The sequence below is a fragment of the Panthera tigris genome, chromosome D2 (genome assembly GCF_018350195.1).
Source record: "Panthera tigris isolate Pti1 chromosome D2, P.tigris_Pti1_mat1.1, whole genome shotgun sequence".
Lineage (NCBI taxonomy): Eukaryota > Metazoa > Chordata > Mammalia > Carnivora > Felidae > Panthera > Panthera tigris.
Genome location: NC_056670.1, coordinates 59,555,985 through 59,569,841, shown reverse-complemented (window position 1 = coordinate 59,569,841; position 13,857 = coordinate 59,555,985). Strand labels below are relative to the sequence as shown.

At 41.3% G+C, this 13,857-nt stretch overlaps 1 protein-coding gene across 3 annotated transcripts in view; it reads left to right on the top strand.

Annotated features, from left to right (window-relative positions):
• ARMH3 (armadillo like helical domain containing 3) overlaps positions 1-13,857 on the top strand; it is a 175,297-nt gene that overhangs the window by 124,972 nt on the left and 36,468 nt on the right. The gene's annotated exons all lie outside the window — the stretch shown is intronic.

Below are 13,857 nucleotides of genomic sequence, written 5' to 3'. Positions count from 1 at the left end.
CCTCCTGTAGAGACAATCTGCCAGAGCCAACCGCCTCACCCTCTCCACGCGGGCTTCATTTTCTTACTCTGGAATTTCATAGACTCTCCCCCAAAGACCGTCAACTCATTGCACTATTATGATGAATGTTTGGAGCTGGCTCTCACCCTGGCTCTCACTGCTTTGCTAGCTATTACTGGAGGTGCTGTCAAAGAATCAGGCCCCAAATTTATCCTCCCATTAAGTCCTCTCCTGGGTAGCGCTGCTTGGGTCTGGGTAGTAGTCCTCTAGTCTCCCCTCCTCCTCCTGCCTCCCACTGCCTTTGAATGTAAGGAAGCCACAGGCCCTGTTGCAAACAAAGAGCTGTGGTAGAAAGTAAGGTTGCAAATAATTTTTTACCACAGCTCTTTGTTTGCTCTTGTCCTGGGCCTAGAGAGAAGCTCAAACCTGGGAGTGCCTGCTCAGGTGCTTTGAGATCTCCATCAATTTCAGTTCAAGCCCATTACATCTCGTTTCCTCAGTTGGCTGGTCATACCTGTCTCCCAGCAATGTCTTTCAGACCTCCTCTCCATAATGAATTAGAGATTTATTGGTTTCTGAACACAGGAGCCTTACCTACTTAGCTGTCCACTCTTATCCACTCCTTTTGAGTGACAGACACATGGCCTTTGATGAGTTTTGAAAATGTTACATGGTTTTTGAATTTGTCCTCACAGGTACTTTTAGGAGCCTTCTTCCCATGAGGTTTCTGTTGAAAAGAAGCTATCTGGGTCTCTGACATAGGAGGCTGCATTTAGTCAGCTTGGGGGCTTTCGTTTTGACTCTCACAATTATTTGCAGAAAGAAATAGGGCTAAAAGATGTACGAGGTGCCATTTGTAAATCTTAGGATAATTGGTAAATACTCATCTCCTCTAGCAAACAGTGAATTTTGTTCAATAACAGATCCTGATTAGGTTGTTGAGAAAATCTGGCTCTTTACCTATGGCGTTAACTCAGAGTAAAGCTGATTTTAAGGCTGCCGTTAACATTGCAAAAGCAGTGTTCCTTAGTAGCATTCCTTTTCCTGTGGAGAAAGTATTTTGCAGTGACATTTTAACTTTTTCTCTTTTCATTGAGAGAGATACTGTCAACTTCACTTAAGAAGAACGGCTGAATACTTTGAGCAGCTTGTTTATTCTTCTCTTCTTGATTTATTAAACGATCTCATTCTCCTTACCTTACAACCGGACTGCTACCCAGCTCCCTTGCTTTCTCTCATACCTGTCCTCTCTCTCAGGGCTTCTCTCTTGAGCCAGTCCCATCTCCTGCCCCGACTCTTCACACCCCTGCTTCTTAATGGGAAACCACTTGTGCTAGGGCCTCTCCGAAGGCAACTTAAGTCACTGCCAGAGCCAGTGAAAGCAGCCTGCTTTTTCAGCCAAGAAAGGCAAAGCTCTCCTTCACAGTGGGCAGGCAAACAGGGCCAAGTAACATGGTGTTTCAGTGGTTAGCACCTGCAGGCTCAGAGCTGACAGTGCACCGTAATAAGATTCATCTCTGTTCACTTAACTGATGTGGGCTTTATGGTAAATGTTCGCTTGCTTAATTACTTTGGCAGACTTGCTGATTGCCTTTCCTGAGGAGTTCTAAAAGGTCCCCCTGGGATGGAACATAAACCTCTTTCCATGTCTTTTAATTTCATTCTTTACTTGGAGTACTTGAAAACCAGTATGTGATCCATATGGCCACCATCCCCTCTCTCCTGTGCACAAACATCAGGACCACTCCTTTCTAGTATGGTGTCCATATGGCCCACACTGGACCACTCAGAAATCTTGACAGCCTTCTTCCTCCTCTGTCCACGTGAGATGCCCGATCCTCCTTCCCCATCACTGAGGTCTGTGCACGACTCTTCTAACTTAGTTAGGGCTCCATGTGTGTCTTTTTCTCTAATTAGTATGGGATCCACAGAAAATTTCCCTCTCTCTTCTGTCTAGCATGTGATCCACAAAAACAATTTCCCTGTTTTTTGATGTGATAGGAAAAGAAGCTTAAGTTAGTCAATTGCTGATTTTTTTTTTCTTTGTCTTCCTGCTCCCTCCTCCCCTGTGCTTAAAATTAAAAGTTAAATATCTTTTGAGGCACCTGGCTGGCTCAGTGGGTGGAGCATGTGACTCGATCTCAGAGTCGTGAGTTTAGGCCCCATGTTGGGTGTAGAGATTAGTTAAAAATAAAATCTTTAAAAAGAAAAGTTAAATATCTTGTAATTGATTAATTGGGCTAATGGAAATGATGTGTAATTAAAATATTTCAGGTTTTTGGCTCATGCCCGGTTTTTAAAAGTTCTTGAGTCACGTTCAAGGGATTGGAACTTTCACCGTTAATTAACATTAGATCACTTCTTGGAGTTTTAAGCTGATTCCCACTGCCTCAGAAGCCTTCCCAGGTACATATTAGGATTTTCTTATGTCCTGAAGTGAGATAGAAAATCTAATAGACCCTTTCACATGGCCTATTTTGTTTCCTTATATTTACTAGATGTTTCTGAGAATGTAGAGGGGCCTTGCCTCTCAACATAGGAAATCCAGGGCTAAAGTATTTGTAACTTCTATCAAGGGTTTGTATTCTGTATCCCCAGGAACTCTGCCAGCAACTCCTGGCCTGCAGCTAGAGACAGTATAAAGGAATATGAAGCACAGAGCAGAGATTAGCTAATCTTGTAGGTGTTCTATCCCTCAGAAAGTTTTGGAGCCTCTGTTCATTTATTGAGAGAAGGGTTTAATACAACAGTAGACATTCCTAAGGGGAATGGATTAAGTGATGTCTTTTATGGAAATGTAGATGGTTCATTTTACTTTTGTGGTTCCTTCAACTCCTATGGTTCGTTCTTCTCCATTTACATTCATTGTGATTGTAGAAACTGGAAAAATGTCAGGCTGGTATCTAAAGCAGGAAAGAATTCCATTCCTCTCTTACAACAGAGCTAGAGGAGATAATTTAGCCAAAGTGTACAGCCCATGGCATCTTACTTGGCTTAAATCTATGGTTTGGGGCCACAGTAAGTAGAAATTAGCTCATTTTTCAAGCAAAGTAGCTATAACCAATTGCTTAATTTCCAGCAGGTGATGAGGTGGAAATCTACATTGGGTAAAGTCATGCATCAAGGTAGAAAGCCCAAACTGCCAAAATGCATAGTCATGCACACAGCTTCAGAAAATGAGGCAGCTGCCCCTCAGGCCACGTGCACATACATTTCATACACATTAACTCTTTCTTGTTTCCCTCCAGTTAATGAATTGTGAATGTTCACTTGTTCAGTGCAGAGGCTGGATGAAAATGTAGTCCAGTAGGTGAATAACTTACCTTGTATGTCACTTTTCACCTAGAAATCAAGAGAAATGTTGACCCAAATCATTCCCTAAGTTGAAATATCAGGATTACTATGCTGTAGTCAATGATACACATTTCTTGTTCCACTCCCTTCAACTAATAAACTTGTGTACACAAATAAGTCAAGTTCTCCTTAGTAATTAAGAGGGCCAGTGTACGTAGTTGGATCACTGGGTAAAGTAAGCAACTCGGTGCAGTGACCAGTAGTAGCTCATCCTTCTTGGTGGTTGCCAAAATGCCTTCTTTGGTAAGGTTGAAATGAACCCACGTTTGTGTCTCTGGTCCTGAAAAGAATGGCCCCAGGAACAGCGGTATAAGAAAGGGGATAGACATGAAAGGGTTAAAGCCTAGTACATAGGAGATGAGTTAAAGGAACACTCTAAAGGGTCACTTGCTGAAGTTTAGACTATATAGTTTCAAAGTGAAAAGGTTAGCAGGTATTCTTACTTTAGATTTTATTTTGCTTAATGTTAATCAGCAGAGTCTCTGAGGCTTGTAATGCACTGCTGTTAACAGGCATCAAGGGAAATTGAGTTTTTTTGTTGCTGTTGAACGGGATGGGCTGAAGATTCGTTGACTCCATGAAGAAGGAAGCTTATTACTGCATGAAATGGGAGTATGGGAGACAATTCTGAAGGTGAAAAGAAATGATAATTTAAAATTAAATATCTCGTGGTGCCTGGCTGGCTCAGTTGGAGGAGTGTATGACACTTGATCTCGGGGTTGTGAGTTCGAGCCCCACCTTGGGTAGAGATTACTTAAAAATAAACTTAAAAAAAAATTAAATAACTCAACCTCAGATGAACTATTTTATCTGCTGCCTCATACTATTCAGTCCTACCTTTACCCCTTCTCAGAAGCCAGCCTTTTACCTATACGAAGATTTCCCAGGTAGAAGCAATTATAAATATAGTTTTCTTGTCTTTAATCCCAGATATCTGAGAATATGCTCTGTAGTATAGATCACCGGACTGCTCTTTTAGGTCTAGGTAAGGGGAAGCTACTTGTGGGGAAAAAAAAAGTTCCCTTTAGGTCAGGCTAGATATTATATAGGAAAACACAGAAGAAAACTTTGGAAAGGAAATCCAACCAAATGGAGAAACTGGTACTAGAGAATATGGTCTCTTGCCCAAGGTCATACAGCCTAGAAGTGGAAGAACCAGGATGTTTAACTTGGGTCTACTGCCTCTAAAGCCTTGCTTTTCATTTTATATATACCATGTTGTTCATAGAAGCAGTGGTATTTTAACTGGGCCGTCAAGGGAAAAATAAGACTTACGCTTTTTAGGCGTAAAGAAAAATAGCATTCCCTGTGAAGAAAACCATGTAAGTAAAAGCATGACATCCAGATGTACATGTTTAGCAAGTATTTGAAAATACAAGACTATAGTTCTTATGATGTTGAGGCTTGAGATCCCAATTTATTTTTATCAGGCTTCAGATATGCACCCATGTTCAGACTCTTTAATATATATCTAGTAGCCTTATAGGAATAATTTTAGAGTGAAACTTCTAAGAATATTCTCAGTGTGTACCATCTTGAGTATACCAGTTATGTTTCCTCCTTCCTTGGAATGAGAGCGACAGAAACTTTTCCTGTAAGCAACCTTTGTCTGTTTTTCTCCTTTCTGCTTGAAGGATTTACATAGCAGCTTTTAGAGCTAGGCTGCTTGCTTCAAATATCTCAGTAAGGAAACAGTCACCATGTTCTGGGCTTCTGGTTGAAACTGTGATTTATCTATTGTTTCATAAAAGACCCTCAGATGCTGTGGGAGATAGCTGGGATTGTGAGAATTTGCATCTTTGGAGGATTTGCTTTAGATTCCCTCTGGATATGAGAAAGAATCTACATTTTCTCTTAAGCTACATTGCCTTCATGGTTAAGGTAACATTCCTGTGCATTTCTTGAGTAAGCTGGGCATTAACTATGTGTCTCAGCCATCATCCACCCAGTACTAGGGAAAAGAAAGCTGCTTTGCAGAGTCATGAGTCAGAGAGAATAAGTTAAAAATGGAGCAAGAAATCCCTAGCCAGTTTGTGGCTCAGCCTTGCTGTTCCATCTGTCCGCTTCCTTTTGCTTCGGTTCGTGTAAGTGACCCTGTCTTGGACAGTCAGAAGTTGGCAATTGCATTAGAGGGTGGCCCAGATTCTTGCCTTTAAAGGTGCTTTGAGTGCAGAGCTACCTCTCTCTGGCTGACTTTAGCAATTTCCCATTACTATGACACTGTCTCTTTTGCCTTTCCTCTTTGGGACTTCCTAATTCAGTGGCATTAGGAGACCCAGTGACACACTCCCCTGCTCCTTTCCTACTCCGCTACCCCAGACAAAAACCTAGGCTTACTTTCAGAAGATATTAGATTACTTTAATAAGGATTGCCAGAAAGCTTTTCTCTGGCCTCCCGGTATGATTTAAGAGGAAGAGAAAGCTTTACTGTCTTCAGTGATGACTTCTGTTCCTTCTTTGAAGGACAGCTGTTCATGTCCAAGTCACCTTTTCTCTTGGGATGGGCATAAAACATTGTTATTGTTATTTTCATACTTTTTGAGCGTAGCTGATCACAGACCTCCTTACTTGTGGTAAGACTGAACAAAAACCTTCTTAGACTTTGATTTATTCATTCACTTTTAAAAATTGAATCTCCCAGTACACCAGGCATTTTGCTAAAGTTTGGAAATATAGTGGTGAGTAACATAAATTTGGTCCCTGCTCTCATAGAGCATTTAGTTCCAGTTTGAATAAAGCTGGGGGTTTGGTTAGAAATTATATTCCCTTTCCCCACAAAGTTCTACTTCCAGATTTCTTTCCCTTTCCTTGGGCCTTATTTCTTTAAATCTTCTTCCTAGTCCTGGATGGATGGCTGTCTCTGAGTAATGTGGGCAGCTCCAGCCATTAAAAAAAAAAAAAAAAAAGTGTTCAAGAGTGTTGAGAATAAGAGAGCCTTCCTTCTTCCCTACCAGTCTACCCCCAAAGTTTTATTCCAGGGAATTTTTTGTTCAGTAGCCAAAAGTTGACATCATTTGCCAGATGCAGGCCTTTTAATCTAAAGTTATCGAGGGGTGCCTGGGTGGCTCATTCAGTTGAGCATCTAACTTCTGCTCAGGTCATCTCATGGTTCGTGAGTTCAAGCCCTGGGTAGGGCTTTGTGCTGACGGCTCAGAGCCTGGAGCCTGCTTCAGATTCTGTGTCTCCCTCCCTCTCTCTGCTCCCCTCCTCCTCCCTCTCTCTCTCAAAAATAAATAAACATTTAAAACTTAAGAATAAAATAAAGATCTCAAGCATATTACCAGGAGTTGAACTCTCCTTATCTCTCAAGAGAGTTGGTCCTCTCTTGCACATGTGACTTCCACTGCCAGTCTCACTCACATCTCTGCTACTTCATGTGGCACTGCACCTACCACAGAGGCTTCTACAGAAGTTCCTCAAACTCTCTCTGCTTTGTAATGTACAAACTAGTCAGTGACCCAGTGAGCTCCTTTTCCTCCTGCCACCAGCACTAGCGTATGTGAGCTCTAGGAAAGTTATCTCGGTGAGTGAAACACCTTGGGATCTGTGAATTCTGTGTAGACTTGGTTCCTGGGGAAAGCGGCTTACTTAAGAACTGCTGGAGTCAAGGTGGCCTTAATCTTAAAAACAACTTTATTCATATGTGTTACAACTCACCCATTTAACATATACGACTCATTATTTTAAAATTTATCATCAGTTTGTACAGCTATCCCTACAATCTAATTTTAGAATATTTTGTTCCTACCACAAAGGTACTCCATACCCATTAGCAGACAGCCCCCATTCTTCCTCTAACCCTACCCTCAGCCCAAAATAACCACTAATTTATTTTCTGTCTTCATAAACTTGCCTCTTCTGTACCTTTCCTATAAATGGAATCATACAGGGGTACCTGGGTGGCTCAGTTGGTTAGACATCCGACTCTTGCTCTTGGGTCAGGTCATGATCTTGTGGTTGTGAGATCAAGCCCTGCATCAGGCTCTGCGCTGGCAGCACAGAGCCTGCTTGGGGTTCTCTCTCTCCCTCTCTCTCTGCCCCTCCCCTGCTCGCGTGCATGCACTCTCTCTGTCTCAAAATAAATGAATACGCTTTGAAGGAAAAATATTAAAAAGAAAAAAAAGGAATCCTACAATATGTGGCCTTTTGTGTCTGGCTTCTTTCCTTTAACATAATGTTTCTAAGGTTAGTCCATGTTGTAGCATTGATCAGTACTTCATTCCTTTTTATGGCTGAATAATATTCTATTACAGCTATACCACATTTTGTTTATCCATTCTTCAGTTAATGGACATCTGGGTTGTTTCTGTGTTTTGGCTATTATGAATAATGCTACTGTGAACATTTGTGTACAAATTTTTGTGTAGACATAATGTCTTCTTTTCAGTATAGAGAATGGGTCATATGGTAATTCTAGGCATTAATATTTGAGGAACTGCCAAAGCACTAAAGTAGCTGTACCATTTTACAATCCCACCGGCAATATATGAGAGTTCTAATTTTTTCATGTCCTTGCCAACACTTATTACTGGTTTTTTGATTATTGCCATTTTAGTTGGTGTGAAATGGTATTTCATAGAGGTTTCTTGCCAGATGTAGGATTTGCCAATATTTTCTCCCATCCTATGAGTTGTCTTTTCACTTTCTTGATGGTTTCATGTATGGCACAAAAATTTTTAAACTTGAGCTAGTTTTTCTTTTTTCATTTCCACTTTTGGTATCCTAAGAAATCGTTGCTTAACCCAAGGTCACAAAGATTTATGTGTTCTTCTAAGGTTTTTATAGTTTTTAGATCATACATTTAGATCTGTGATCCTTTCTATGTTAATTTTTGTATTTGGTGTGGAGTTGGGGGCCAACTTCAGTCTTTTGCATGTAGATATCCAGTTTTGCTAGCACTATTTCTTGAATAGACTATTCTTTTCCCATTTGTCTTGCCACTATGTCAAAGGGACATCTTTTTTGGTCATCTTTGTCATATGTTAATTTTTCCATAATGGCTATGCTTTCTCCTTCTTTGCCCACTCAAACCTTCCTCTTCATGCTCCTTTTCTTCCTTTCAAGTCCTCTTTTCTAAAATACTTTTCAGCATATGGGGCGCCTGGGTGACTTAGTCGGTTAAGCGTCCGACTTCGGCTCAGGTCATGATCTCACTGTCCGTGAGTTCAAACCCCGCGTTGACAGCTCAGAGCCTGGAGCCTCCTTCAGATTCTGTGTCTCCCTCTCTCTCTCTGACCCTCCCCCATTCATGCTCAGCCTCTCTCTGTCTCAAAAATAAATAAACGTTAAAAAAAATTTTTTTAAATACTTTTCAGCATAAAAACTTTTAGCTGGCATAAGATTGGTTTTGTTTAAATACCTGAAGGGCTGTGATTAGATGAAAGTCAATCTCAAGATGCAAATGAAAGGAAAAATGAGCATCTCTTTCTTGGCCATGTATGGCCTAACCTACTATTTTTTCAGACACTGTATGTCTTCAGTCTGTGTGTGCCTTCTCTATGGTAGCCACTCAGACACCCCTGAAAGATCTTTCTTTATTGGAGTCCGTGTTTCTCACTTAGTAAAGGCTAAAGGGCCCAGCTCACTCTGCCTGGGAAACTGGTAACCCATGTAGCTACATGTGTGGCTTTTGTGACTGGAACTTTGTCACACAGGAACCTCAGGATCCTCTTCTAGAAGAGAAGGAAATAATAACCCACAATATGAAGGCTTCAGAGAGAGGAAGTAACCTGCAGAATGAGAAGCAGACTTTATCTACTCTACTACTTTGCTAAAGACTGACTCAGGCTTGGAGTGTGCTTTGCCCGAATGCCAGGGTCCAGTGGAGAGTAGAATATCCATGTACAGTCTTCTCAATGGCCATAACAAAATATCATAGACCAGGTAGCTTAAAAAACAGATGTTTGTTTTCGCACAGTTCTGGAGGCCAAAAGTACCAGATCAAGGTTCCACAAGGGTCAGTTTCTGGTGAGGACTTTTTTCCTGGTTTGCTCACAGCTGCTTTCTGCCTTGTGCCTTTACATGGTGGAGGGAGGCAGAGAGGGAAGAAGAAGGAGACAGAGAGAAATTGCCATATCTTCTTTCTGGAACACTCAAATTTTAGACTTAAGCATTGGACAATTGCTATCTGTTAGGTTTGGGTCAGTAAAATGAGAAAGCTACTGTTAGAATGTATCAGAAGACCCCCCCGCCACCTCCCCACCAAAAAATGTTCAGAGGAGATAGTATTAAATCCCTTTGGAGATGATACTGGTGGGAAGGGAAGCCTAAAGAAAAGAGAGGCTCCTCACTTATAAATGTAGTACCTCATCTTTCTCCCACTGAGAGCTACTCAGGCATAAATCCTATTCTAGGACCTGGCCAGGTGGGGCAGTGTGGAATCACAACCCAGGTGAGCCCTAGTAGGCTGCAAACTTGCTGGGGAAGGAGAAGCTAAGTATTTCAGTTACTGCAGAGGCATGTGTCACTCAGTGTGGGCGGACTTAGCCTGGTTTCAGTGTTTTGTCATCTCTTTGCTATCTCAGAAGAAATTTCCATTTCAGCAGTATGAAGTCCTGAGAACTTTAATAGGAAGCTTCCAAGCCCTCTCTGAAATTCCTTGCTAAAGAGCCTGGAAAGAGAACAGCCAGTGTCAGACTATTTTTCTTACCTCTTAGGCTTAGTGCCCTGCGCCTGGCATCTCCAGTAGATCAGATTAGTATTCAGATTTTACAGGTAACTGTCTCAAAGAGACAGCAAGAAAAGTAAAGCAGAGATATGTACTCTATGCCCTTCGTGGTTTACTGGCTTGGAGACTGCTAACTGAATTTACACTGTTCCACCTCTCAGGTTTTTTGTTTGTTTCTTTTTTAAGTTTTTATTTATTTATTTTGAGAGAGAGAGAGAGAGTGAGTGAGCGAGACAGGGGCAGAGAGAGAATCCCAAGCAGGCTCCGTGCTGTCAGTGCAGAACCTGATGTGGCACTCAACTCATGAACCATGAGATCATGGCCTGAGCCGAAGTCAGGCACTTAACTGGTTGAGCCACCCAGGTTCCCCTTTTCTCAGCTTTCTAAATAGTCCCTCCCCATGCCTGGTGAGAGGCTTCAATTGCCTGCTGAGATCTGAGGCTCTGGGATGGCAGTGTCATGGGGAGGTTGGAGGATGATCTTATCCTCATTCCAAATTTCCCGAGTGGCATATCTGTCATACCCTCAGGATGAGTTTGCTCAGACAATATCAGCACATATGCCCTGATGATATAGACCATGCATAGACCCAGCGGACACTTGATGGGTATAACTTTGGGAAGGGAAGGAAATAAGTATACATTTTGAGAATGCCTTCCAGGTTTTTTGTTTCTCTCCCTCATTCCCTTTCTCTTCCCTTCCTCCCACTTCCCCTCCATCCCTTTCCTCCCCTGTCTTCTTCTTCCTTCTTTCCCTTTCTCCTTTCTCTTTTCCTTCTTTTCTTTTTCCTTACTTTCTTTCCTAGTGAGAGAATTCCTTAGGTAGGAAGGGAACAGAATTACAGCATCCCCATCAGTTTCATTCCCAGGGATTATTTCATTGTCCAGACCTTATCAGCTTCATTGGGTTGCCAACTGGGCGCCCATGGCTGCTACTCTCCCACCCAGACGGACACTAGAATACTTTGGAGTTCTCTGTTCTCCAAACCTAGGCAAACAAAAACAAACAACCCTAGTTAGTTCAGTTGAGTCAGGATTTTTTTAAACATTTTTTCAAAAAAATTTTACTGAGAAATTTAAGGAAAACCTGAAAAAAAAAAAAAAAGACCACTATAAAACCGTGAAATGAATGTATTTACAGAATTCAAATTCTTTTTCCTAAAATAACTGAGATTTAACGGTAGATTGATTTGGTGACCGTGTTTTATTTTCTTAATCCTTGTTTTATTTTCTTAATCCTAGCTCTTGGATGCTAGACCCTGTGATCACACTCTACACTGGATTAACTTTAACTTGGTACTGCTGCTAGGTTTGGTGGGATTCTCAATTCTTCTCTAAACCTCCTCCCTTGTCTTCTCATTGCATTTAGGCTCCTGGTTTTCCTTTTCTGCTCCTGGACTGTTGTCATCCCTGCCAATATCCTCAACATTTCACCTTCTGGATGAGAAAATTATTTGACCCCTACTTGGTCCAAATTCTTTCCCACTTTGGATTTAGACCAAGCTACAACCTTAACTTGCACATAACATCTCTACCCTTTTTGGTAGTCTCTGGAAAAACAAGTTACCAGAATTTTACTCTGTTCCTGACCCATTACTGTCCTGTTTGATGTATTCATTCATTGAATATTTATTGAGTACCAGCTGTGTGCCAGGCACTGTGGTAGATGTTTGACATTGCTTTATTATATAAATGTTGCAAGAATCCTCTTAAGATTTAGTCACTCTTTCGACAAACATTTATTTTATGCCTACAATGTACTATTCCTGGGTACTGTACTAAGTGCTAAGGTAGGTGTTATTCCCACTTTTTTTCCTCTGAGACATATAGCATCCCAAAAACCCAAAATAACAAATGGCCAAACCATGATTTTTTTTATTTAAGCTTTGGCTTATACTTTCATTACCCATATTAGATTAAATGGTTCAAGAATTTTATACTATCAGTAAATTATATTAAAAGAATATATTGATTTCAATTGTGCTACCATACATTCACGTGCATGTGCACTTTAATAAAGTTTTTATTTTGGAATAAGTTTAGAATTATAGAAAAAGTACAAAGGTAATACATAGAGTTCTTACATGCTCCTTAACCAGGTTTCCTGCATCTTCCATTACCATGGTACATTTATTCAACACTAAGAAACTGGCAATGGTACATTACTGTTAACTAAGCTCTGTATTTTATTTGGATTTCACCAGTTTATCCATTAATGTTCTCTTTCTGTTCCAGGGTCCAGTTTAGGGTATCATGTTGCATTTAGTTGTCATGTCTCCTCAAGATCCTCTGGTCTGTGACGATTCCTCAAGTATAGTTTTTCATGACCTTGACAGTCTTTAAGGAGTACTGACCAGGTATTCTGTAGAATGCCCCCAGCCTGGTTTTGTCTCATGTTTTTCTCATGATTAGATTGAGGTTATGGATTTTGGAAGTATATAACAGAAGCAAAGTGCCCTTCTCAAAAGATCATACCAAAGGTTACGTGAATACCAGATTCATGCCACATGAATGTTCACCGTCTTCACTTGGCTAATAATACGGTATTTTCCAAGATTCTTTACTGTAAAGTTACCATTTTCCTCTCTTACTACTCTATTTTATTCTTTGGAAATAAGTCACTAAGTCTAGCCTGCTCTCAGTGGGAATGGGAACCTAACTCCACTCCTAAAGGGGAGAGTATCCACACATACTATTTGAAATTGTTCTGTTAGAAAGATTTGTCTCGGGTCATGATCCCAGGGTTGTGGGATTGAACCCTGTGTCGGGCTCTATGCTAAGTGTGGAGCCTGCTTAAGATTCTCTCTCTGTGTCTCTCTCCCTCCCCCTCTTCTCCTGCCCCTCTCCCCTGCTCATGCTCTCTCTCTAAAAAAAAAGAAGAAAGAAAGATTCATCTCTTCCCATTTATTTAATCATTTTTGTATCAATTTGGACTTATGCTAAACTCTGATCTGAAACCTGTGCTTTTTCTGCTACACAAGATAAGAAGTGACAAGGACCTATGTATACACCGAAGTATTGGTTTCATGGAACTTTATTTATTTCAGATGGCAGACTTTTTTTTTTTTTTTAAAGAGAGGGCACTCATGGGGGAGAGAGGGGCAGGGGGAGAGAATCTTAAGCAAACTCCATGCTCAGTGTGGAGCCCCATATGGGGCCCCAATGTGGGTCGTAATCCCACGACCCTGGGATCATGACTTGAGCTGAAATCAAGAGTCGGACACTCAACCGACTGAGCCTCCCAGGCGCCCCCAGATTTCAGAGATATTTAAGAACTATATTTTTTTTTTTAATTTTTTTTTTCAACGTTTTTTATTTATTTTTGGGACAGAGAGAGAGACAGAGCATGAACGGGGGAGGGGCAGAGAGAGAGGGAGACACAGAATCGGAAACAGGCTCCAGGCTCCGAGCCATCAGCCCAGAGCCTGACGCGGGGCTCGAACTCACGGACCGCGAGATCGTGACCTGGCTGAAGTCGGACGCTCAACCGACTGCGCCACCCAGGCGCCCCAAGAACTATATTTGATAAGACTTGGTGACCTTGAATGTGAGGGTGATGGAAAGGAAGTGTTTGAAAATGACACTCAGATTTTGAATGGCTGGAAATAACATTGTGGTTTGAAATTATTAACTAACAAGTATGAAGGTTGGTTCTAGGCTTTGATAAAGCTCAGCTTCTTCAGAGATTGTATTTAGCCTACATGTTGGTCCAGCTTTACCAAGTGCCCTGTTCTCCTAAGTCAGAGCAGAGAAAACTACTTTTCTTTCTGACTGAAACATCAGGGCCCCCTAGTGGAGAGCCCCCTGGGTCTTGTTTCTTGCCTGAAGGAGGTTTGG